General features: G+C 39.1%; 1 long non-coding RNA gene across 1 annotated transcript in view; it reads left to right on the forward strand.

Annotated features, from left to right (window-relative positions):
- Positions 1 to 26,583, forward strand: part of LOC141993955 (uncharacterized) — a 155,950-nt gene that overhangs the window by 121,898 nt on the left and 7,469 nt on the right. Inside the window, exon 2 of the long non-coding RNA XR_012640978.1 lies at positions 25,492 to 25,672. This is a non-coding gene — a long non-coding RNA (uncharacterized LOC141993955). The remainder of the gene's footprint in view (positions 1 to 25,491; positions 25,673 to 26,583) is intronic.

Genomic DNA, 26,583 nt, shown 5'->3' on the forward strand with positions numbered 1-26,583 from the left:
TCTGCTTTGGAACCAAGAGAACTGCTTCAAACACCACCGGTAAAAGAGATCTAAGAGAGAAATAAAAAGTGGAAGGCACAAGCATGATACTGCAGCGGTAAAATAAAACCCTTATTTGCTGTAAGTGTTGACCGGTAACAAAGCTGACAGTCTCCACCTCTGTTTATTTCATATTGTAGGGCACAGGTTCAATTACAACCAAGTCCTGTAGAAAGGGTCCTGGTGTACAAAGAAAACAAAGGTTCTACGTTTTCAAATATTCAGAGTAGAGGTACTCTGGATAAATAATCCAAGATGTCGGTCAATGATCAGAGTGATAGCTCCACATGTTGAAATTATCTTGTGCCAGCTACATTGATTGAAAAAGCACTACGGACAAAAATGGCCTTATTACAAGATGTTTCAAAAGTAGATAAGAGTGGAAAGATCCCCTATCGTCAATGAGTGACCTTATCTAGATTTTAATATGGTGGTAAGTAAATTATAAATGGCTGGCAAGTGAAACAACTCTTATTATAAACCCTAAGTCCTGGGAAAGTTTTCAATATTTCAAATGGCTGGAGACGTTATTTCATAACAAATGCTTAGGACCCAATTTTTCCTATTTATTTCTCTTGTCCTGTCCCTCACATGGCCCGAGGAATAGGTAAGCCTGGATTTATTGCAAACTTTGTTACTGTTTTGCTGTGATTGTTCGGATCAACCCAGGACAAATGTGATGGCTTAAACTAATGACTGAGCATCCATTGTGTTAGTGCTGTTTCCTGGTTATCTATTTATTATTTATTTCCTGCTTGTCCTATTGTTTCTTTCTTTCTCAAGAGTCCTGTTAGCTGTGATAAAATTCCATATAACATGGCTGACAGGCCACGGGTTGGTTAAAAAGGGTAAACTGAATGATAACAGAAAGAACATATAAAGAATCCATCACAGCAGTCAGTAGGACAATACAATTTATTTTCACTAGACACCTCTTCACTACTGGTTTAGTGAGCAGATGACACATGAGCAGATGACACATAACTCACGTGAGTGGGGACTCAGTTGTTTAGGTCCTTTCGTCACCAGTGTAAATGAACTGCCAGTGCACTCACCATTATATAAGCTCTTTGTGTTTATGGCACCATCCTGTATTTCTTGCACATTCAGTACGCACTAGGAGTTTGGAGTGCGTAAGGAATTCAGGAGAAGGCATCAATCCAGGGAGTCATATACCTGCTTGGTATTATTTCTAAATGATTACAATGGATATGAATAAAGACACTGACATAGCCAGGTGGTCAAAGTTAGGAGGCCAGAGGTACACTGAAATGGTTTTAAAAGGCCGTCTTTCTGTCAGCACACAGGCTAATGCATTCCAGAATGCTTTTTCTCCTTTGTAGACATCCCTGGAGTCTGTCTCCAGTGCTCATGTTAGGAAGGTTTCCAGTCACAGAATCAGATTCCCTCTCAGTACTAAGCGAAACTGACAGCATGAAAATCTGAAAATTCCTGATAGTTTTAATAAGGAAAAGGAGAGCTTGTAAGAATATTACAGTGACTCTAGGAGCTACAGAATGGGATCCAAGAGTCCAAGACTCTAGCTGTTGCCACTTAACTATGTCGTCTCTGACAGCTATTATATATATTTATCAAACCCATCCCTGAGACCTGATCCTTTAATTATTGATTGAAATAAATGAAGTTCAGAACCAAATTCAATCCTCACATATAAATGATTAACTTTGGGAGATCTCTCTCTGTGACTGGCAAAAAGGAAATGTTACCATATTCTGCACTTTACTGTTCATGAATACAGATCTTTGGGTAGGCAACAATTTCCATGTCTGGACTTTAGTCAAGAAAAGATATAGGCCTCTATTTTTGCATTTATGTATCAATTAGGCATCTTGTTTTGCCTGCCCAATCCAGGATTAGTCTGCCAGAGGTAAATTCAGCCCTGCCCTAAACTGGCACAGCTCTACTGGCTTTGGTGGAGTTGCCTCGCTTACACCAGGGCTGAATTTATTCCCAAATCACAGAACATTTACCAGACATAAAACAGATCATCATAATTTGATAATCACAGTCTGAGTCTGAATCAACAGAATCCCTACATTTAGCTCATCTGTACACAGGATCAGGCAGTAGAACTGTTCTCAGATCCTAAATAAGGACCTGACCCAAAGCCCCTCAAAGTCAGCATAAAGATTCCAATTTTTGACTTCAGTGAGCTTTATATCAGGCCTATGCATAATATTCTACCCTTATTCTACATCGATTGTTCTGTGCCAAAAGCCAGGTTAAACTATGGCCCTATGAGTGTTAGAGTCACAAAATAAATCAATTTAGCTCAGCAGTACCATACAGAATTATATATCTGGCCACTGCATTATGTAGTAATATTTTATTGGATAAGTAATTGTTATCGATTTTTTTAAGGCCAGAAGAGACCATTATGATCATCTAGTTTGACTAGAGATGAGAGAAAAAAAATTGGATGAAATATTATTATAATATTATGCAAATATTATATTTGGGTTGACCAAAACACTTTGTGAATTCATGTCAAATTGGTGAATTGTTTTAGCTGAATTTTTTTTTAAATATCAAAACATTTCATTCTGACATTTTCAAAATGAAATACTTTAAACTTTTAAAATTCAAAATGGCTTTTCATTTCCAAACAACTTGCCATTTTGAATTTTATTTCCATTTTTTTTATTTAAAAAAAATCCTCAAAAACTAAATGAAACATTTCATTTTGGGATGAGCGAAACGTTTCACTGAAATTTGTTATACAAATTTCATTTTGGGTCAACCCAAATAGATTTTTTTTCAGTTTGATCATTGAACTGTTCACACAACTCTAAATTTGATCTCCTTCATAATCCATAGGATTTCCTTGAATTAATTTCTGCTTCAAGGCCAAAAGCTGTAGTTGAACTAGAGCTTATCATTTAGAATAGCATCCCATTCTTGATTTTTAAAATTTCCAGTGATTGAGAATCCACCACAATCCTTGATAAGTTGTTCCAATGGTTAACTATCCTCCCTGTTAAAAATTTGTTCCTTATTTCTAGTCTGATTTTGTCTAGCTTCAACTTCCAGCCATTGGATCTTGTTATACCTTTGTTGCTGAATTGAAGAGCTCTCTATTATCAAATATCTCTGCCCCAGATAGATACCTACAGACTGTGAGCAAATCACCCTTTAACCTTCTCTTTGATAAACAAAAAAGATTGAGGCCCTTGAGTCTATCCCTAAAAGACATGTTTTCTAACTCTTTAATCATTCTAAGGACTCTTCTCTGAACCCTCTTCAATTTATCAACAACATCTTGGGTTATTCCATTGTGTTCACTTAAGTAAATTATTCTGAAACAGTTAAGCAAAATTAAGACTATTTTAATCCTGAAATTACTGGAGAAATAAATGCATAAATAAATGAGCCAGCTGGTATCCTCAGATTCATATCCCGTGTGTGAATGTTTCTCTAAAAGATCTGCTCTAGGAATTATTTTAGGGAAACCCTGCTGACTGGGTTGTACAGGAGGTTAGGCTGGATGATCACAGTGCTTCCTTCTGACCTTGGAATTTATGGATCTATCTTTGGTATATAGAAGGATGGGAGGAGAGGATGAACGGGAGCTTTTGTGTTGTCAGCATTGTTGAAAATCAGTCCATTTCTTTGGGGGGTCTAAATACAGACTTAGGCACTAACTTTAGAGACCCATATTTTGGAAAAGCTTATTGTGTCTGTGTTGGATGAAATATAAAACCTAAATTCCTAGAGCCATAGATTCTATGGCCAGAAGGGACCACTGTGACCATCCAGGCTTGATCATGTGTGGTCACGAAAAATCCCATAACATTGCATAATCATAGAAGTGCTGGCCTAGGTGTTCTGGACAAATTCCAGCTCAGTCAATCACTATGGCACAGATCCTCAAAGGTATTTAGGCACCTAATTCCCACTGAAATCTCTGGGAGTTAGAATCTAAAATACCTTTGAGGCTCTCGGTATATCTGTCCACCTAAATTCCCATTCTGATTCAATAAGATATGAAGTTCTTCATTTTTTGCCTTGACTATTATATAGAGTCCAATTGCTGTTATGTCCTATGTTAAAGGGAAAAAGGCAGAATCAAGTCCATTATGTTCAACCCTGGAAGTAGCTGCATTTCAGTAGTGGGTGTAATAATAGCTGTATGTCCTATATAGCTATCTCACAAGCCTGTTGGGAGGCTTAATGTTTACAAAGTTCTTTGAGAGTCTTTTATGAAAGGCACTATGGAATTGCAAACACCTAATTTCATTTATTAGTAATTATAGTCTAGCAACCTCAAATATTCCCTGTAGCATCAGCTGAGGAGAGTATTCTTTGTTTTCTGTCTTGGAATGTTGCCGTGTGTGCATTGTTTGTATGCGTTGTTAAATAGTCACTGGCTTTCACCACGGAGATGACTATGTCTAGTGCTGTATCAAGCAACTTTCTGTATATGTAAATTTGTAAAAGCACTTTCAAGTTCTCTAGGTAAAAGACACTATTTGCTATCATCATGAGAATAATATAAGATATTTATTTATATTATTCATCTTTTCTATACTATCTGTGATTTAACTGAAAGGTGAATAAAACTCACATTGCTGGAGTTCCATATTTGTCTCCTATCCGAGGAGGCTCATGTAAATTATTCCAGTGAAGCTCACTAAATTGGCTTGAGATACAGCTTTTTCATACAGCAGCATTTAAAAAAAAATGTATGCATTTGGCATTTTTGGCTTAGCTACACCCTCATTTTGTGGAGCTGCCCTGAGAAACATAGGAACTCAGTGTACGCTAGAGGAGCGAAATATTCTTCATAGATGTTTCCACATTTCTTTAATACATGTCAATGTGCTGGAGGAAATACTGCCTCATTATACTAATAAATACTACAACCAAGACTTCAGACAGTAACATAAATATCAGTTGCCTGATAGAATCATTCTCCATGTCCATGAAGTGCATATTATTCAAAACATATAGTTATGTTTTTAACAATATGTTTTATGAGAAGAATAAACTATCTAGCTATCTATAGTTTGTTCTCATAAAACATATGGTTTTATTCTTCTCATCATGCCAGTCACAGAAAACAAGAGATGATAAACACAAAAGCAAATAATTACAGATCCATAACGGATAATGAGTTTAGGTTAAATGCTAACTGTGTGCTAAGTCTTGCTTCCTTTACTCATACAATTAGTTCCAATGAAGTCAAAAAAAGACTACTCATCTAAGTTTGGAGGAGTTCAGGGTGGATCTGAAGGGTTAAAAAGCCAGAGATTTACAAAACTAAGTTTCCCTCTTCTGTCGATTTTTATGAGAAAAGAAAAATAATGTCCTCATCAAGTCTTCAAACTGAGGCCCAAACACCCCTTCTGCTTCTATGCGTGGCAGAGAGATGAAACCAGGAATTGGAGTGCTGAAGGAAGGTAGGGAAAAGAAAAGAACCAGCTTCCACACCTATGGCCAGATTACAGAATCCAAAGTACGTTTGGGTGGGTGAGTGTTTTTCCAAAGACACTGGAAAAAACAACCAACCTCTGAATAACAAAATTAAACTATAAATTCAACAGGTCAGGTGAAGCAAACAGTTTCTTAAATGTCTTTCCCATTTTCAGTTTTTCCTTCTGGTAATTTCCTTCTAGTTAGCCTTCTCCCTTAATCATTTTTTATTCAATGTTTTCCCTCTCTCCTCCTTTCTCCCTCAGATTCTCCCAACTATTCTCCCTCCTCCACTTCTCTCTCCCTTACAGACTCTTCCTGGGGTGGGGGCTGTAGACTAGATCCTCCTCACTTTCCAGATGCAGGTGATGAGAAACATCTGAGTGCTATCCTCTGCATGAAAGGGAGCTGGGCTGAGGCATACTCCAGAGCCCTGAGTACTCTGTTTACAGTATTAGAAATGAGACTCAAAGGAGAAAGAACACAGAACTGGATAATCAACCCTAACAAGAGGGGGTTTTAAGTGAAATCCTTTTAGTTTTACTACTTTAAATCCACTGAATGAGGGTGAATATTCATGCATCTTCTGGTGTTTGATCCTCATGTCTTGTAGATTCAATATTCTGCTCAAATTTCTACACAGTTTTGTAAGTAATTTATTGCAAAGTCACCCCTGTATTTCATCTAAGATATGCCTTGGGTCCAGCAACTGACAGTGGCAAAACAAATTCAGACCTGATTGTAAATGCCTGCTATAGTATAAATGACAATCCCGAAGGAGATTCAATTCAGAGCTGCATACATGTTGCAGAGGTCCCACCTTGGAATTATCCTAAACTAAGAAAGCTCTGGCTCCCACCCAGTTCTCTACTCCCCTGCCAATTAGCTCAGCCGTGCAATCTTCCTGGCATTGCAGAGGCCAAGACATATTTTTAGCTGAACGCTGTGCTCTCTCCCCTGAATTCCTGGATCCCTGCTGAGCCAATGGAGTCCCAATCAGTGGGCTAGCTCTGATGCTGCCCCTTCACAAAATTGCCTATAAAGCCAGATCAGCCAAGGGAACTTTAATGAGCTCAGCAGCTAGGGGCTTTCACAGTAAACTGCAGAAGTGAAGTGAATTCTTGTCTGAAACACCAGCCCTTTGATTCCTGAACATGCTATTGATTAGCTGTTTAACATGCAGAATAAAGATGCACACGTTTACTGCCAAGTGAACAGCTGAGTCATACAATGTGTTTGGATGTGTTGGTATTCATATTTGTATGGATTCTGGCCAGTGTTTCACATTTAAGTTTAATAAGACTCCAATGCCTGATGAAAGATGTTTTCTTAATTTTATTACATCACTCACAGTCCTACAAAGAACTTTTCAATCCAATTCAAACACAATACGCACAATCAAAACGTGAAGCCTTGTCAATTAAAAATTAAATCCATTCTGCCCACAGATCAAATGTTTCAGTAAGCAAGAAACATATTAGAAAGATGCAGACGACATTTAAAAATGCAGGATATTGATATCATAGCTCAAATGCTGTTTATTTCTTTTGGGAGCACACTAAGGATTCGCATCACACTGGAAACACTTTTGGAGCAATCAGTGACTCATGTCCTTCCACAGCCTCCCCTCTTCTTTCTCCCCTTCCTAGGATGATCTGGTTTTATTGCTTCATTAGTTCCTATGGACAGAGTCTCTCTGAATCTATATTATATCATTTATTAATTATTAGTTGTTGTATTATCATGCTGCCTGTTGTCAAAGATGGCAAAAAGAAACATCTGTCCATTCAGCTAGGTTCCCTGTTGCCTCCACATCCAGAGCCACCGCAGGAATAGAGATGGCTGAATTAATCATGGCCAACAATGCATTTGCTGAATGTTGGCCATTTCTCTTTTGGCAAATTGATCAGAACAGTTTAGATTTTACAAATGTGTTCATTTTTCACCACCGTTTGAGGAACACACACCGTGAGTATAGTTCAGCCAATAGGTTGCTTGTAAACTGTTGGCTGTATGTATTTGTTGTTCATTATCTGTCATTTCCACTGTGTGATCAGTGACCTTAGTCACATGGTATTGTTTCTTGTCTGTCATTGGATGAAACTAGCTAACAAAGAAGGAGAGGGCTTTATGAATTGGTAGTTTCCTTCTTTCTGGGGAGTTAGATCCCCTGTTCTTTGGGTTGATTGTATAATTGCTTCCCCAACCAAAGCTTTTACACAGAGTAGGAAGATCAAGTGGAGGGAGTGATCAACTCCTTGGGTTCTGATTCCCTCAGGAAGAGAGCAGGTCTGCTTTATGGAGGCCAGCAGATTTAGGGACTATTTCAGACAGTGTTAGCCTTTTTCTTCTGGGCAGCTTTGGTGAGTCCGTGCCTCACACACTACTGATAGAAAAATCTGCCAAGTGTATCACAGTTTGGGGACAGCTTTAATATTAATTTTCATTTGTCAGAGTCGCAAAGAGATTCACTCTCTCTCAGATATCTCATTGCTGTTATCTCAAATTCAACATGGCCAAAACACAGTTCATAATCCTTCTTCCGCAAAACTCTCCTCTACCTCCATTTTTTGATATACCTAATAATATACTTATAACCTGGGAACCAACTTAGATTCCACTCACATACAGGCCATGGCCAAATGATGGCCATTTTCCCCATCCTAACATTTCAGAAATCTCTCATTTCAATTTTGTTCCTAGTCAAATTGCTTGTCCACACGCAGGGGCATGCGCAGGAATTTACATTTGACTGCTTTTTGGGGGGGGGGGACCTTAAACACACACAAATGAAAGTTTAACGTGACCCCCTCCTGCCCAGATTTCTCAGGACCCCTCTGGTGGGGATGCTCAGTAGCGAAGAGGGCAGCAGCCCTCCCTGGCAGTGGCATTCTCTGTGTTCCCGCAGCCCGGGAAGGGAGGAAGCAGAAAGGCAGCTGGTCACCAGCTGAGCTCCTTCTCCCCTCACCCTGACTGCTGCTGCTTCTCCTTCCCGGTTGCTGGAGTCCCACCATTGCTACCTGCTTTACAGGCTGCCCGCTGGGGTAAGCCAGGGGGTGGAGGCAGAGGCAATGTGTGGAGATTTTGGGGGTGGGCCATGACCCTGCTTGCCCCCCTTTATGCACACCCCTGTCCACACCCTAATCATCATTGGCTACTGCAATCTTTCCCTTGGGTCTTTTAGACACTAACCTTGTCCCTTTGAGCCATCCACCATTCTGTTCTACTCAGATCATTGTATCACCCCCATTACTAGGACAAAACTGACTGAGGCCAAAGTAGAAGGTGTGGAATTTAAAGGTCCATCTTTAGAGACTCTTGAGAATGTGGATGATAGTGCCTTACTTGGAAAGACGAGTGACCAATTACAGCTAACTCCAGAAGAGCTGTGAAAAACTGTACAATCTATGCACTTAAGATCAATGGGGGTAAAACCAAAGCGCCTATAAAAGAAACAAATGACCTGCCAATGCTGCATGTAGATGGCAGTGACATTGAATGGGTGGATAGTTTTATCTATCTGGGTAGCTCGTTGACAGCAGGAGGTTCTATAACCGAAGCCACATATTGGATCCCTCTTGCCTAACTGTCAACTCAGTATCTTCAATGGCCTCTGTTTGGGCAGTGGGATTTTTGTTGTGACAGCTAAGCTATGAGTCTGCAAAGCAGTGGTGTTCTGCTTCTGTTATATGGAGCAGAAACATTGCCATTAAAAACAGAAGAGGAGAGGAAGCTTAACAGTTTTCCATGTCAGAATTATGGTGTACTATTAATACCCACTGGTTTGATTTTGTCACAAACAAATTGATACTTAGATGCTCCTGGCAAGTTGCAGTCTTGTACCAGTTGAGAACAAGACAACTGCAAAGATAGGTTCATTTTCAGTGTGCAGTAAAAGAGTTTATAGAGTTCAGGTTGAAAGAAATAGAGCACAAGGATGACCACAAATGAAGTTGGAAGATACAATTTTGAGGGATGCAAATGAATTCCACGTATCTGGAGAGGAGTGATTAGCCATGAATAATATATGTAATGTATCTTCCCCCTAAAAGAGAGAGGAAGGTGATAATAAAGGAATAATGTCCATGCCTTCTGTGGACAAGGAATAGGGAGAGAATGGGATCACAGTGCTTAAGACCAGGACTTGGAAAAGGAAGACAATATGGGGGAGGTCTTGGAGCACTAATAATGATATATTCTCCATAACATGCTCCATATAGAAAACATACAAACCAACTGCCGTCCTTGAAAAGAATGAACATGATATTTTTTAATGGAGACAATTCAGCTTCAGTTAGTCAGATAAGTGTGGGGAGGGGAGCTCCAGACAGAGAGATCATGAGCGAGAGTGAAAATACCAGGCTCAGTATTAGGTAGCTGGCACTCAGCAGACAGGCAGCACATAAGACAACCCAACTCTGCCAGTCAACATGTCAGGACTGTCTCTCTCAAATGATTTTTTGTTGCATTTGATTGCACAACAGTTATATTCATCTATGTCTCTGTATGCATTTAACATCTGCTAACAGGTGGGTGGGAAGCCCCATTTTAGAATCTGTTTATTTTGATTTAATTTAATTTAAAAATTTTACTGTATTTTGAGGAACATATGACTTGACATGGGAAATCACTGTGCGTTATGTCCTGAATGCCGTCTTTGCAAAAGTACAGCATACTTATCTATCCCAACAGGCCAGGCCTCACTGGGGCAAATGCTAATGAGAAACCAGGGAACACTGATATTTCTCTCCATGTAATACGTAGGATGACACTGCTTCTGCTCCTGCAGTCACATAGGTCTAGCGTTTAATTCATGGGCCTTCCAATTCCATCTGAAATTACTTTCATTTCATCGCAAAAATAATTTTGGTTACAAGTTTGAAATTAATTCCATACAAATAGCATTTTGCTTGTCTAAATGTTCATGGAAAGTCAATACTAGAGGGGTGTGAACTCTGAGATTCAAAACTTAATTTCCAAGTGTTTATCGCTACATTTTCCCACTATTTTCCCAGCTCTACTCAACAGTTTAGTTTTTAGAGCTGTATGCTAGTGACACTAATGCTTCGGGGATATGCATGAACCATGCGGCTCATGTTTGTAATCTTCAATATCTTCTTTGACATGATACCTTGTTATAAATGTGATTGGGCCTAATTCTGTGCTGCATTACAGCTGATGATCCCCACTGACTTACAAGGAGTGTGAGTGCAGAGTTTGACTCACAATTCTATAAGATATAAGAAAGATTCGCATTCATTCTTGGTTCTTATTCGGTCCTTGGCACTGTTGCATTTGAGAGTCTCATTACACCATAGCAATAGGAGCTACATGTTTAGGAAAACTTCCTGGAACCATTGCAAAATGTCTTAGGAATTGTCAACACATTTGAAATGATGAAGCCATTTACTTTGACCTTGCTACAGAGCACATTAATCTTTCCTTCTGTATTTATATAAACTTGTCAACGCCTTATCTGGAACAGAACAATCTGAAATAAGGGCTGCAAAGCCACTCTTCTCAACCTGTCAACTGCAGCCACTGTCTTTTTACAGCATTGAAACTAGGAAAGCATACAGTATATTCAGTAAAAAGAAAAGGAGTACTTGTGGCACCTTAGAGACTAACCAATTTATTTGAGCATAAGCTTTCGTGAGCTACAGCTCACTTCATCGGATGCATACTGTGGAAACTGCAGAAGACATTATATACACAGAGACCATGAAACAATACCTCCTCCCACTGCAGCTGAGTGTGTGCCTCCCAGCCATGTAGACAGACTGGCACTAGCTCCATTCAAGCTAGCACACTAAAAACAGCCGTGTCGACATTGTGCCCTGGGTGGCAGCTCAGGAGAGCCACGTAAGTCCAAGCCCGCCTGATCCCCTGGATCCAACTCAAGTGGCTAACCCAAGCCACACCCAGGATGCATAGTGCACTGCTATTTTTAGCTCACTAGCTCAAGTACAGCTAATGTGAGGCTTTCTACCCAGACCAGGAGGCTCGCCCCCAGCTGCAATGTAGACATATGTTCACAGTCAAGTGGTCTCAACATTCATCACAATAAATGTTAATAAATAGTGTCCTTGAGTCCAATTAATTGTGCTCAGTTTGTGTTTACAATAATGTAATTTTCCATAGAGAGGTGGTACTAATTAGGTGCATGAAGTTCACTATTTGCTGCCTCCCAAAGTTCAGAATCACAACACGGTGTTACCATATAACTCAGGAGTGAAAGAACTGATTTTTTTAAATCTGGTTTTTAAACAGACAGGATTACAGAATGGATTGTGTAGTGAAACAGAGAATAGCTCCACAGGAGCAATGATTCTTCCTATGAATCATCCCACCTATCTATCCCTTCCCGATTATATTTTTCTTAAAGGTAAAAAAAAAAATCTTCTAGAAGAAAAAAAGATTCTAGGCAGATAGCTGTACTTTAAAGTGGCTTTAGCTGGCAGTTCAATAAATGTTGACTGCTAATGGTTATTTTCCTTCTTACTTCCAGACAGAAAATGTATTTTAAGCATAAGAAAACACATTGTTAAAATAATAAACATACCTTTCCCCTAAAATACTATCTACAACTAAAAATGATGCACTTTTAATATCTGGAAAGGGAATGGGATGGAAACGGTGGTAGATTCTTTTGAGAATAATGTTCTGTTAACAGCAGCTTTTAGTCAACAGAAGTTACATATGGAGAGGTGTTGCTACTGCAGGAGTATGGTGTAGAGAACTTGCAGCATATAACTTAGAAAATAAGGGACTGGACGTTAAAGAAGTAAGTGACATTTAAAACTCAAATGAAAACAATGACTTGTTCATGATACATAAGTAGGAAGGGTTACATGTGCGTGCAAGTAATTCTTTGACATTATTGGCTAAAATTGTTTCCCCTTTACTTTCAACAGACAATTAGTAAAACATTACCAGCAATATTCTTGAAGAGGGAGCTTCTTTTAAATCTGTCTAAGGTGTACTATTCAGTTTCTCATTATGGAACAATCCAGCCTTGGGAAATGCAGGGCTACTTCTTGCATGTCCCTGGCAGCACACGATTTGCACAGCACTTTCCATGACCCAGCAGGTCATCCTGTGAAGAAATGAGTGGGTTGCACAAAGCATGCTATCCAACAGAGCCCTGACAATTCCACATGCTGCATTGAAGCCAATGTGACTACTAGGTTCCGTGTTACAGAACAAGTGACCAGGTTTGGCAGAGGAAAGGATCAGGATGGGCAGGACACAACAGAACTTAAACACATTTACTGGCCATTCTGAAGATACAAAACAAATGCTGAAGTGCAGAAGCTATTGTCCATGCACTCATCCCATTCCATTTTGAATTCCATAATCACCTACTATTTCTCAAATATCTTACCTTTCCCCCTACAACTATTGTAGTACTGTTTGCTGCTTTATATTTGCCAGGCAGAGTCCATGAAAGTCAGCTTTATGGAATGGAAACAGTAAAACAAACTTACTCAACATATTATAATCAGGGACAAATACTCAGGTGTCACTGTGAGCTGTGCTTTCCACCAACTTCCTGCCACTCCATCTTGGGGTGAGCAGGGGGCTAGTCTGGCTCCTGGTGCAAGTTAGAGCAGTCTCAGGGTGGCAGGAACTGCTCTCTTGGGGCTACTTTGCTGTCCAGTGATCCCATCCCACCCTAGGACACCCCATATGCTGGAGTGAGGGGACAGTAGCCAGTGGCATAGAATCAGCTACTCTAGTTGTATAGCACCTAGGGATTCTTCTATCAAAGGTAAGTCCCCAGGTGACTATTTAAGCCATCTCTCTGTCTCCTTTGCACTAGCAAAGTGGTAGCCAGGATCTGGCCCAAAATACAATCACCCAGAGTCATAGTGCAAAGTGCCCACATATAAGTTCATTATAAAATGACAACAGGAACTCTTTCACTAATAACTGTGAGAGACAAGGTGGGTGAGGTAATATCTTTTATTGGACCAACTTGGGTTGGGGATGGTACAAGCTTTTGAGCTACACAGAGCTCTTCTCCAGGGCAAAAATTGGGGATTGGTCCTGCTTTGAGGAGGGGGTTGGACTAGATGACCTCCTGAGGTCCCTTCCAACCCTGATATTCTATGATTCTATGAAAGCTTGTACCATTCACCAACAGAAGTTGGCCCAATGAAAGATATTACCTCCCCCACCTTGTTTCTCTAATATCCTGGGACCAAGATGGCTACAACTCTACAAACAACTAATAACTGTGCCATGCCACTACTGGTGATGCTTCATAAGTACATCATCGTATAAATACACTATTATTGTATAATACGGTTACACATTTAGCATTTGAAAATGCATACACACTCGATAGCTGTTTATGAGAAAAATAATTTTCCAATATATTTGTAGGTATGAGTTAGAAATATATTGCTAACTTTCCAATCAGTAGCAAACAAGCATTCATTCTCGGTACAAATTCTTACATCAGATAAAAGAAAAAGCTTAAGAATGTTTTAAAGAAAACACATCCAATATATAGAGAGACATAAATATCAGACTAATGAGATTAATATTAAGACAGTGTGAGGACAGGTCACATGAAAAATACAAATGACATACATGTGTACATAAAAGAGACATAGTCATAAAAACATATTAAACTGTGTATGTGTATTTTGCTTTAGAAACTGCTTCAGAGGTACTATGGTAATAAATTACCGTCTCAAAAAGAACCCGTCCTGTTACATAAGTGTCTAGTATTGCTATGCAGAGAAATTTATGAAAATACGTATCTTAGAGAGTAGAGCTTTTCTCATAGCAACAACTACGTCAATAAAGATGATGATAATGAAGTTAAGGAAGTTGTACTAGATTGAAAAGAATGTTACAAGATGCTGTAGTGTGGAGCTAAGGCTGTAGAAACAACTGTATGATATTGTGCTATTTGAGAAACTGGATGGGATCATTAGAGCTGTGCGAATAACTGCTATTTTGTTGGCTGGCAGTTCTGATCAGTGAGAACAAAAAAATCATTCAGGTCAACCCAAGACTAAAATTTTTTGGAATTTTTCATGAATTGAAAAGTTGAAAAAAAATTGTTCCAGGTCAAACAAAAAAATTCATTTTGACCTGAAACAAAATGCTTTGCTTTGATTTTAAGCTTTTTTATATTTTTGCATTTAAAAAAAATTAAATTCAAGGACATTTTAAAATGAAAAGTCCTGAACAATTGAAACTTTGTGTTTCAAAAATGTCAAAACAAAACATTTGGACTTGTTCATAATTTTTTCTTTTGCCAAAATTATTTGTTGAAACCAAAACATGTGTGTGAAACATTTTGGTGTCACTGCATCTGTGCTTTTTGACGAAAAAAATTTTGGCCAAAAAATTTCACCTAGCTCTAGTGATCATGTAATTAAAAACTATCAAAATACAAGCAAGTCAGGGGACAGTGTTGTGGCTGTGCATTCAGAACTCAGTTTTTCAGTCCTTAGCAATCCCATTGAACTCACGGTTTTGGGCTTGTACAGGACAGAAGATTTGCCCTGCTGTTACAATTGGATTATTATTCAATTAATCTGCAAATAAATCCCAAAGGATATCAATGGGAACGTTTTGGCAGAAGGACTGTGGGATCTGGCCCAAATGTGAGTAACCTGTGTGTCCTGGTGTTAATTATTCTGAATAATTCTATTACAGTAACCAGTTGGTTTAGACAAAAAAAAGACAGTCCCTGCCTCACAGAGTTTACAAACTAATTTTTGTCTGTTTTCTTCTCAAAATGAGTCACCATTTATAAAATATCTGGAGTAAATTTAGATAACGAGACAGAAACAAAGATAGACAAATTCAAATCTCTCAAGTGACCATCCAAGAGATCAACAAAAATCAATTCCCTTGCAGAGATAGTTGATCTTAAATAAAGATTGAAGAAAACAGCACTGGAAACCTCAGGGGTTCTTTAAATTGGGGATTGCCTACTGCAAGTTTCTTTGTGTGTGCGTGCGTGTGAGAAAGAGAGAGATGGATCAATCACTGTATAGACACACACAGACACCCCACATAGCACAAGTATTAAACAAGTTATTTTCAGCTATTAGCATGGGTCCCATAATTCACAAGTAGCAGAGCAATGTAAAGCCAGCATTTATGCATAGTTCTCCCTAGCAAGTAAAAAAGGAATTTTTACAACCCCTCATATTGGATGTATTTTTAGAACACTTTCTAAAATAAGTGGCTAGGTCAGTCGTGTTCTCTGATGCACGTCAATTCATACCCACGTAGCGGATGGCAAGATTGAACCCTAAGTGCAGATCATGACATCTGCTGTGATAAAAGCTGTTTCTGTTTGCTTTAACATTCATACATAGCGGTGAATGCCACCTGTAAAATATTGAGGATAAGTATAACTTTTTTTGTTGCATTGAAAGAATATATATACTGAAAGTTATACTTATTTCTGAAAGTTATATGTCTCCGTCTACTTGGCTAAATCCATTTACTCTAGGTTTTTAAGTTCTGTGAAAGCAGACTAGATACAGATAACGCAGATATAGACATAAATAGACTCTACTTCCATGCAACTTCAAAACATGTTACAAATTGATAACAAATACAAACATGTTAACAGAAAGACAGCTGCTACAGATATAGGTCTTGATGCAACAAAGCACTTAAGCACTTGCTTAAGTCCACCGCTCTTCAACAAAGCACATAGACACTTGCTTAAATCCCAGCTTGCTTCCTTAGTGTGACTAAGTTCTTTGCTGAATCAGGGCCATAATAACTCTGTGTGTGTGTGTGTGTGTGTGTGTGTGCGCGCGCTCATATCTTTAGCAGAAGATTTTTTAGCCTCACTCCACATCAGACCAGGATGCCTGCACCGCCTCCCAGAACTCTGCCTCTCCTTGCACAGCCCAATCAGACTAGGTCTACTATCGGTTAAGTCACTGTGGTTGTGGAGGCAGGGTCAGAAATTGCCTGGAACCATTTAGATTCCTTTAATCAACCAATCAGGTTGCTCAAAAACTGGTAACATTATTCCTGATGTAATTACCGATGTATGATAGGGGCACTCAAGCAGGGCAGTCAAAATGACAGCCTGTCCCCCAGATATTCTTCATGAAAAGTTGTGCAGCTCCTCCAAGAGTCTCTCACTCTGGAAAAGGAGATAACTGTGGGTGTAGTTCTGCTCCTGTCGAAGTAAGTGGTAAGAAATCCTACTGATGTTAATGATTACTACCATTATTACTTAGATCATAAGTTCTTTGGGGCAGGGAGTACCATTTTGTTCTGTGTCTGTACAGTGCCTAGCACAATGGGGTCCTGGCCCATGACTGAGGCTTCTAGACACTATGGGAAAGAAAGAAAGAAAGAAAGAAAGAAAGAAAGAAAGAAAGAAAGAAAGAAAGAAAGAAAGAAAGAAAGAAAGAGAGATCAAACTCTCTCCCTCCATCTGCCACCTGGGAGTGGAGCTGGCTGGCTGGGAGCAAGGATGTCCCAAGGATGAGGAACCATCAGCTTCCCTCAGCCTCTCTCAACACAAGAAATAGCTAGCCAATTCCCCTAACACCTCCTTTTCCACTCCAAAGCCAACATAGGCCCAGTTCTGCGAAATACTGAGCACCTGACGTGAACACCTTCAAATCCCATTGATTTGTGAGGCATTGAGCACCTTCCAAAACTGAGCCCTTGAGTCACTAAACTCCCTATGGCCGTAAGGTCTTTAACATTTTAATAAAACGCAAATAGATAATAAAACAATTAGTGACTGTTTCCAGGGACAATACCAATAAAACATAATAATAAAATTGCCCTCATTTAACATTTTCCTTGAATTGGGCAAACTGTCCTCATACGTTAGCTTACAGCAGTGTGACCAAAATCTCAGCAACTTTTACCTTTGAGCAATATTTTACTACTACGTGTGTATGCCTATGTGTTATTTAATATATAACCCACTCCCTTACTCTCTGTGGTGTGTGTGTATGCGTGTATAAAGACAGAGTGAGAGTAAGTTTTATTTATATAGAGCTATAAAACCTACTCTCATGCTCTCTTTATATATATATATATATATATACACACACACACACATATATACACATACATATCCTATACTCTCTTTATATATGCCTGTGTGTATGCGTGCATATATATGTTTCTATCCCCTGTTTGCCAAACCTGAAGTAATTTATGTAATTATACACATAATGTATTTTAACCAAATACACAAAGAAGATTTTTTATAATGCCACTTAGAATCTAGATTTAACTTAAACCACTACTTAGTCTATCTTCCCTAATAGGATACTAAAAAGGAATTTTATGACAACATTATCAGTAGCATTTTGCTGATAATTAGAATAACAATAATAATACTGAGATATTTTTTCAGTAATAATGGTGTTATTAATGAGATTTTTATGAAAGACAGACTTCTTTGGTATAATTATGAAAATTGATCTTTTGCATTTTACTTATTCACTGAAATCAGATAAGTGGCTTAACTACATGTATTATTTCTAATAAATATTCAAAAGAATGCATTTAAACAAGGCTCCTCATTCTATTCTTGCTCATATTCCTTGCATTTAAATAAAAGTGTAATTGCTCTGCTTTTTTAAACTGCTAGTTTGGATTAGCTGTCTAACCTGTACAGTGTAGCTGTTTGCTGTTTGCATTTTTAATAGCTTTATTACCATTTGGTGAAGCCTTAATTTCTGACTCCCTTGAAGAGTCCTGCCTTTAAGTCAGCTCTACAATTTAACCAGCAATAATCTGTCAAGATAAGATAAAGACCTACCCCAGATGAAATGCAGTATTTTTGTGTAGCATTCTGTCATTGTTAAAGGAAAGATCTGAGTATGTCAAAATGTAACACCTGAAAGTTTAATAAACTTTGTAGCATAATTTTACAGTTCACATTTTAAAACAAATGGCTTCAGAATACATTAGCTTGTTCACTAGTGAAATCAGTTAAATATGTATATAAATATGTTTTGGGTGGAGGGAGCCAGCAGTTCAACAAGAATAAAAGTTCTTTCATTTTCCAACTTCAGAATAAGTTACTTTAAAAAGCAATTCTAACTTCAATTCAATTTTATTAACTCTGCAATTGCCTTATAACTCTTAGCATAACACTGAGCACTAAAGTTACTCTAAGGCAGAGGTTCCCAATCTTTTCTTATTGCATAGCCCCTCCCAGATCTACCAGCTGCCGGGGTACCCCAACCCTTCTCATCACTGATACTTTGAGAGTTCTTCTTAACACTACCTGTCTTTAGCCATCTGTCCATATTTCACTGTTACATACAGATATAGTTACAGTGTGACGTATACAACTGAAAAGAACCACCCTGAATTTCTGAGCTCAGTTAGACTGGACAGTTGCTGGGCAACTGAACCTGCACTGTACGGTGATTGGAGTTGAGGGCTCTGTACATCAGCATCCCTGTGTAACTATGATCTCAAGGGTACATCTTGATGTAAATTAACTATGGTATTTTATATGACAAATTCCCACAGAGTTTCAAAGCTTTATGAGCAGCCTGTTATGAAAACGCGTTAAATAAATAAAAGCCACTTTTACACAATTTATTCCGCGTATCCCCCCAGAGATGTCTTGCGTACCTCACCACAGTTTGGGAATCCCTGCTCTAAAGGATCATTTTAAAATTAAAGCTAACCTGAAAAACACTTTTGAAGACTTAACTATTCTTTCCAGTATTACAAATATTTCTAAGTAGCTAATGGCGCGCCAATTTAATGATGGCATATTTGACTTCTGTTTTCATGTTAGATTAATGTAAATTCAGTAGGTTTGAAGTTCCTTTTTAAATGTATATGTGTATGATTTGTTATTCACATAGGCCAAGATTTTTAAAAATAGGTGCTTAAAGAGAGGATTCTAAATCCATATTCAGGCTTTGAAATAAGTGGTCTGTTTTCAAAAGTGCTAAATACTCAGCAATGCTCTATGGATCACCAGCAATTGCACCACAGACAACTAAAGGTGAGATTCTCAGTAACACTCCATCCCCTTTATGCCCAGTCATGGGCTCAGAGTGGTGTAAAGAGATTCTAAAGTCCCTGGACCCGACCATAGGAGAATTCCCCTAGCAGAGGAAATGATCATGACAACCACACAATATCCTCTGAGGACTTCCTCATGAGCCCTTGCATGGGTTGTGCTGGCGATGTGGCTGAGGAGAAGGGAGCCGGCAGCACTGCAGCACTTAGCTCTGTGGAGATGCTGGGCAGCACTGGGAGGTCATCCTAACTTAGGTGCTTCCCTCCAGAGCTATCTAAATTTGGCTGTGGGCTGCTTTGGCATCCACATTAGCACTTGCGATGGGCAGGATAAGGTTTTCCCATGCTGTGAAACAGTTTGGAAATTTAAATTTTTTTCCCTGCTCTGCATTGCGACAAAGCCAAGACTTTCTGAATTTTTTGATGAAAAGCCAGAGAGAGAGCAAGAGAGAGAGAGAGAGACTGCCACCCAGAATAGCCAATAGTTTTCAGGGCACTCATCTGTAGGGACTTGGATCTGGGTTTCTCACATCCCAGGTGAGCACCCTAACCACTGGGCTAGTGGAACTTTTCTCTCTCTCTCTCTCTCTCTCATGTTGACCAGAAATTCTATCCTGGCCCTGGGAAACTTTCCTAGTGAAAGTTTTGTTGAAACTGATTCATTTCTGTGAAAAATTTGATTTAGATGAATTGGCATTTTCAGAGGAAAAAAACCTGTATTGAAAAATTCCTACCAGCTCTACTTAGCAGGCCTGAGCCCTAGGCTGTGAGTTCATAGATTCACAGATTCCAAGGTCAGACGGAACCTGTGATCATTTAGTCTGACCTCCTGAATGACACTGGAAGGCCATAGAGCTTCCCCAAAATAATTCCTAGAGCAGATCTTTTAGAAAAACATCCAATCTTGATTTAAAAATTGTCAGTGATGGAGAATCCACCACAACCTTTGGTAAATTGTCCAAATGGTTAATTACCCTCGCTGTGAAAACATGACGCCTTATTTCCAGTCTGAATTTCTTTAGCTTCAACTTCCAGCCATTGGATCATGTTATACTTTTCTCTGCTGCCCTGAATAGCCCATTTTTAAATATTTGTTCCCTATGTAGATACCTATGGACTGTAACCAAGCCACTCCTTAACCTTCTCTTTGTTAAGTTAAATAGACTGAGCTCTTTGAATCTGTCATTATAAGGCATGTTTTCTAATCCTTTAATCACTCTCGTAGCTCTTCTCCGAAACCTCTCCAATTTATCGACATCTTTCTTGAATTGTGGTTTCCAGAACATGACACGGTATTCCAGCAGCAATTGCACCGGTGCCTAAAAAGAGAAGTAAAATAACTTCCCTAACTCCTACTCAGGATTCTCCTGTTTGTGCATCTCAGGATTGCATCAGCTCTTTTGGCCACAGCATCACTCTGGGAGCTCATGTTCAGCTGATTATCCACCACAACCTCTAAATCTTTTTCGGTCATAGCTTTCCAGGACAGAATCTGTAAATATGGCTTTTGTTCCCAGATGTATACATTTAGCCATATTAAAACGCATATTGTTTGCTTGTGACCAGTTTACCAAGCGATCCAGATCACTGTGAATCAGTGACCTGCTCTCTTCACTACTTACCACTCACCCAATTTTTGTGTCATCATCAGAAAAGTTCTGTGCTGAGCCTCTTACAGGGACAGCACAGACTCTCCCCCAAGAGGTCCAGAGATCACAGTTAGAGAACTGCTGTTCTCAGAAGCTGGCACTGAAAGGGCCCATGTGATTCACAAAATCACTCTCTATTGTGGATTTCCATTCCTCACCTTCAATGATTTACGAATTGCAAAGGAATTATTGAATATGCTTTTGACTCATAAAAACCAGCCTCTTCTTAAAATTGCATTTTCCCCCTTAATACTTTTGTACTATTTTGACATATACTTGGTGGTTTTATGCAACTTGTTTATTAGCTATGAGGAACAAAAATGGGTTTTATGAAAAGAGTAAAAATATGTATGCAATAAATATTCCTCACTAGATACCTTATCAATATATGAGTAACATAGAAAACATGACACATGTAAAGCCTTATCCTGAAATCCCAGTGAAGTCAGTGGGACAGCTCACATGAGTCGGGGCTTGTAGGATTTGGCCCCTTAGTCCCCAAAAGCAGTTATGAGATTTAAATCTATGTATGAAACCTATGACCAAGGCTTTCAAACATAAGCACCTAAAGTTAGGCTCTTAAATCCATATTGAAGCCCCTAAATAAGTGGCTTGATTTTCAAAAATACTGAGCTGCCAGCTGCTCCTATTGAGATCCGTGGCAGAAGCTGGATGCTCAGAATTTCTGAAAATTGACCGCTTCATTTAGGTGCCTATGGACTTTGGATCCTAACTAGAGTTATTATAACTCTTCTGCAAATAGTAACATGACATTTCAATAGTCGTTCTCCGACCTTTTGCATTCCACAAAGAATTTGCTTGTAATACATTAAAAGAAGCTAAAAATAAATTCTTTCCTAATATTGCTTTTCTATGGGAACAGTCCCCAGGGATCTGAGGCAACTGCAAATAGAAGGGAAGGTGGTCCCTGCTATGACGAAGTTTGAGAACACTTCATTTAGAAAACTGTCCTTAGAACCTAATTCATGTGTGTCTCAAACGACAAAGATCTTTTGCATTTGGAAATATGTCTGTTATCACAGGCTTTTGATCCTAGTCCAACACAGAATCTAATCACATGCTTAAGTTTACACATGTGCCTATATCTGTCCTCACTCAGAAAAACACTTACAGACGTGTAAGCCACGTAAGAAGGAAGGACAATCGGAGCTTCCCATTGGACAATGGGAGTGAGGTTCAAGTTAATTGGACTTCAGCATTTGCATAAGTACTTTGCTGGATTGGGGCCTTAAAACTGGCATTACACATAGTACCTTTCTATCTTAAACAGCTTTCTAGGGAAATTATCCAAACAGTGCTAATTCAAGGGTAAATGATATTGGAAATGTTTGGGCCTTTGAGAACATGATGATGACTCCCCGTTTTTGCCTTTCTATTGTGTCATTTTTTTATTTCTGAAAAGTATGAGCATTCCCCTGGCCCTTTAATGTCTGTGATATGATTGAGTGTTTCAATGAAGGGTGTGAGAAAATGATTTGAAACAAAAGCTCTGATTAAAATAACCACAAGGAAATCCAGGAGTTCATGGATCAATAGCAAGCTCATTCAAGAACTTACAATAAAAGTGTGACAGCTGTAGCAAGGAAACACTTGTGGCAATACACACACACAAACACACACACACACATATATATATTTAAAAATTACATGTTAAAATAATTAGTTTTTCCGTGCCACAAACAATAGTGCACTGGTCATAAGCCAAAACCTGACGAAGCTCCAAGGTAGAAAAGGGTTTCTTTGAGTCTGTCTTCCTAGTATAATTATTGCAGGTTCAGAGGAACCAGATCTGAAATGTTGTAAAACTCAACACAATGAACTTGACAGACAGCCAGATTTCTGTTTTCAGGCAGTTTAGGGTTACTATAATCTCATTATTATGCTTGAAAGACGACAAGTAATAGAATCTCAGGTAGTCGTTCTGTCTTTACTCAGCCGCATCTTCTCTTTTATGCCGATTTCCCTTGATTACCTGAACTAGTGAAGCTCGGTTTTCAACCACTTATCTTCTAGAAATAATCATCTGATCAGCCTTACAAGGTTCTCACTGCACTCAACGGTTTTAATGGGTCAAGCGTTAAATTAACCCTTTAACCATACCCCTGGAGAATACAAAACTTATTCAAAAGCAATTTACTTTTCAATCATTGTTAACTATGCAAAGGAGAAAGAGTTAGCTAGCCAGCTTTGCTTGTGTCTGCTCCTTCAGTGTCCCCCTGTAATACTTATTTTGCCCTTGTGTAACAAGCAAACAAAATAATTTTTAAACTTAAGATAATCTTCTTCTGGTTTTTGCTTACATTAAGCATTTGTAAAACCAAGCCACAGGAAGAGTTGTGAGTATTTTATAGTCTGATCTAAAGACAATACATGTACATTTCACAAAGGCTGAATAAATGATTAATATCACTTTATGGAAAAACACATCTATTAGAAATGCGACTCACCTACACAGCAGCTGATTCTGCATTATGTTCAGATTTAAGACACAACCCTTACAGGTCCAACTCTGAAAATTAAAAGGCTTGCAGCCTCCCTGTGCATGAAAAGCACACGGCATGGGAAGTCATTTACACTGGCCTCAGTCATAGCCCCTAGACTCACAAGTGGAGATTCTCCCCGTGCCTGCACCTCCTCTGTTCTGCTCAAGAGCAAGGTCAGCCACTTCTGCTGCACCTTCCAACCTCTCTGAGGACACCCAAAAGGCAATCTTCTGGGTCCAGGATCTGTGCAGGGGGACATGGCAGACCTAAGGTAGGAATGTCAGCAGTGAGTTCGGGCCTAGCAGAGGCATCATTCCCATCCCACATGAGTCCAGTTCAGACTGTGTTGGCTTATGTGTGGAGTCCCCTCCACGCTGGGGAAACTTCCTTTAAGGGGGTTCTCAGAGCAGGCACCTAATGAAGAAGCCCAGGCAATGCTGCTCCAATGGAATTGTGTGATCAGGAAGCTGGAGAGGGAGCCAAAAGCCCCCAGAGCCAGCACAGAGGTACAGGGCCTTTACTTGGATGGTCCTAAAACTTGTGGTGTCCCTAATCCATAACTAATCATAGCTACATAAGAACAAGAAATGTGTGGTTCATGAGTCATGACAGCAGTGCACCTGAAAAAAAATTAACCTAGAAATCACTGTGTAATATAGATGCACAGAATGTAAGTCTAACCATGCATTCTTAATGCAATCCTTACTCAGACAAAACTCTCACAGACTTCAATAGGCATTTTGTCAAGAAAGGACTTGAATGAGGAATGGAGGATACACAATAGAAAGGAAGCTCACACACCTTCCTAATATTCTTTCACTTTATACAATCCCATGTTGTGATCCTTAATGACAACTGAACTGCTGAAATCTAAACAAGTTAAGGAGCTTCATCAGCTCAGGTCAGTAGTAATCAAAGGTTGCTGCCATCTGAAGATAGTACAAATCCATGGTGTATTTTGTTCATGGTGTGCCTGTATGACAAAAGTTTTGTGGTTTCAGTCCAATTCTCAGTGGACATGCATCCATATCACAAAAACATGCATCCACAACTGGCAAGGTTGACACCTTTGTCAGCAGCTTCATTAGACCAAAGGTGGAATGAGCATGGAGTCTGAATGACTCTCTCACCCACAGAGTTGGTCTCTTTACATCAGGGCTGAGGCATGTTGATGTGCCAGTGTGGGGAAACTTGTTCTGCCATTGACATGCTGTCCCTATTCTGCAGCCGCATAGATGGATTCACCTTCCTGGACCATCAGTCCATCACCTTTCCCCCTTTTGAAGGCCTAACTCCATTCACAGAGGTCAAGTACATTAGCACCTTTCACAGCACTAAATTCAAATGATTTTTTTAAAGAGTGATGGAGCTTCATGAATACTATTTATACTTTATTTGACTTAGTATAAGCCTTTTAAATACAAAATGCTCTCTCCTCAATAATTTGGCTGTTCGTGCTAGATTAGCCCATTACTAGCAAGGGGAGGGCCGAGATAGAAGAGATTTTGATCTTTTGACTGATACCTGGTTTTGCATGGAGCATCTTTTCCTCTCATTAATACTCATAGAAAAACACACAATAAGGGGCCCTGTACATGAACAACTTATGCTAATTGTATACTTAGTCCATTTCAATGGAAGCGACACTGAAAAAACCCATGTGACAGCCGTGCTGTGTATATTGTACAACAGCACATTCATAGAGGGGAAGTAAACTAAACAACAGAGAATAATAAAAATTTCAAGTACCGCTGAAAAAACTGAATAAAAATCCACAAAAATAGAAGACAACTAAACAAAAATAATTTTGAAATTTTAAAACATGTTCATGACATTTTTCTTCATGTTTCAACCAGTTCCAGAATTTCTACAGAAAGACAGGTTTTGCTGCCGCTTGTTCACCATTACAAGCACTTCCAAAGCAAAAGAAGCCAGTTTCTGCACGGCCCAGAGGGAGTGGAAATCTGTAGAAATGACATTTCAGTCTATGGGAAGACTGAAGAGGAGCATAACCGAAGGTTAAAGCAAGTTCTGAAGGCAAGTGAGGCAGTATTAAAATTAGAGAAGAATGCATGTTATTACAAACTCCGTTTAAACTTCTGGGCATGTAACTGATAAAGGGGAGAGGTGGGAAATGTACTAGAAGTGATGCACTTCTTCAGTATGACGCAGTTTTGAAGCAAATCTGACCTGCCCGCAGAAGACCGACCTCTTTATGAAGTACTTAAAACAGAATGTGTGTGTAGCTCGAATAAGCGTGCTTCTCACGTTCTAAATAAACTACAGACCATGCCTCCAGTGCTGGCATTTTATGATGTTTCCCAGTCTGCAGTGATTTCAGTGTATGCCAGCAGCTATGGTCTTGTAGGGGAGTTAATCAAGTCACAGAGATAATTGGCAGCCCATAGCCTATTGTTCCAGATGTCTTTTAGACTTCAAGGAAAGGGTCTGCCAAAAGAAAGAGAAGGGAAGAGAGAAAGAGCCTAGAAAGTGTCTGGGTGTGCAAGAGGTTCACAAACGATTTGTAGGGGCTTGATCATTTCAATCAATTAGTCCCCTTAGTAAATAGTAAAAACCTAGACAAGGTGCCATTTCAATGCTGGAGTTTGCTACACTAAACCTACTGGAAAATACACCAGAAAAGTCTCTAAGGCAACTGATACCTTATTGAAAATCTCTAATGAACATCAAAATTCTCCAAAAGCTTAAAGGTGGCTTAAATTCACCAAATGCCAAACTATACCATTGGGTGTTTTGAGATAGATTTTGAGCTACCTTTTGGATTAAAAACCAATGTCCACCATATTTGTTTTGCTTTAAATAATCAAAGGATGAACCCTGTGATTTAAGGGAAATGACCCTCACTCTATTTGGAAGACAAGATTATTTTAAATAGCACCCACAGACCATATTAAAAAGTTCTCTTTAGACTACTGAGGAGTGGGATT

This window comes from Natator depressus, chromosome 1, assembly GCF_965152275.1.
Source record: "Natator depressus isolate rNatDep1 chromosome 1, rNatDep2.hap1, whole genome shotgun sequence".
Taxonomy (NCBI): Eukaryota; Metazoa; Chordata; order Testudines; family Cheloniidae; genus Natator; species Natator depressus.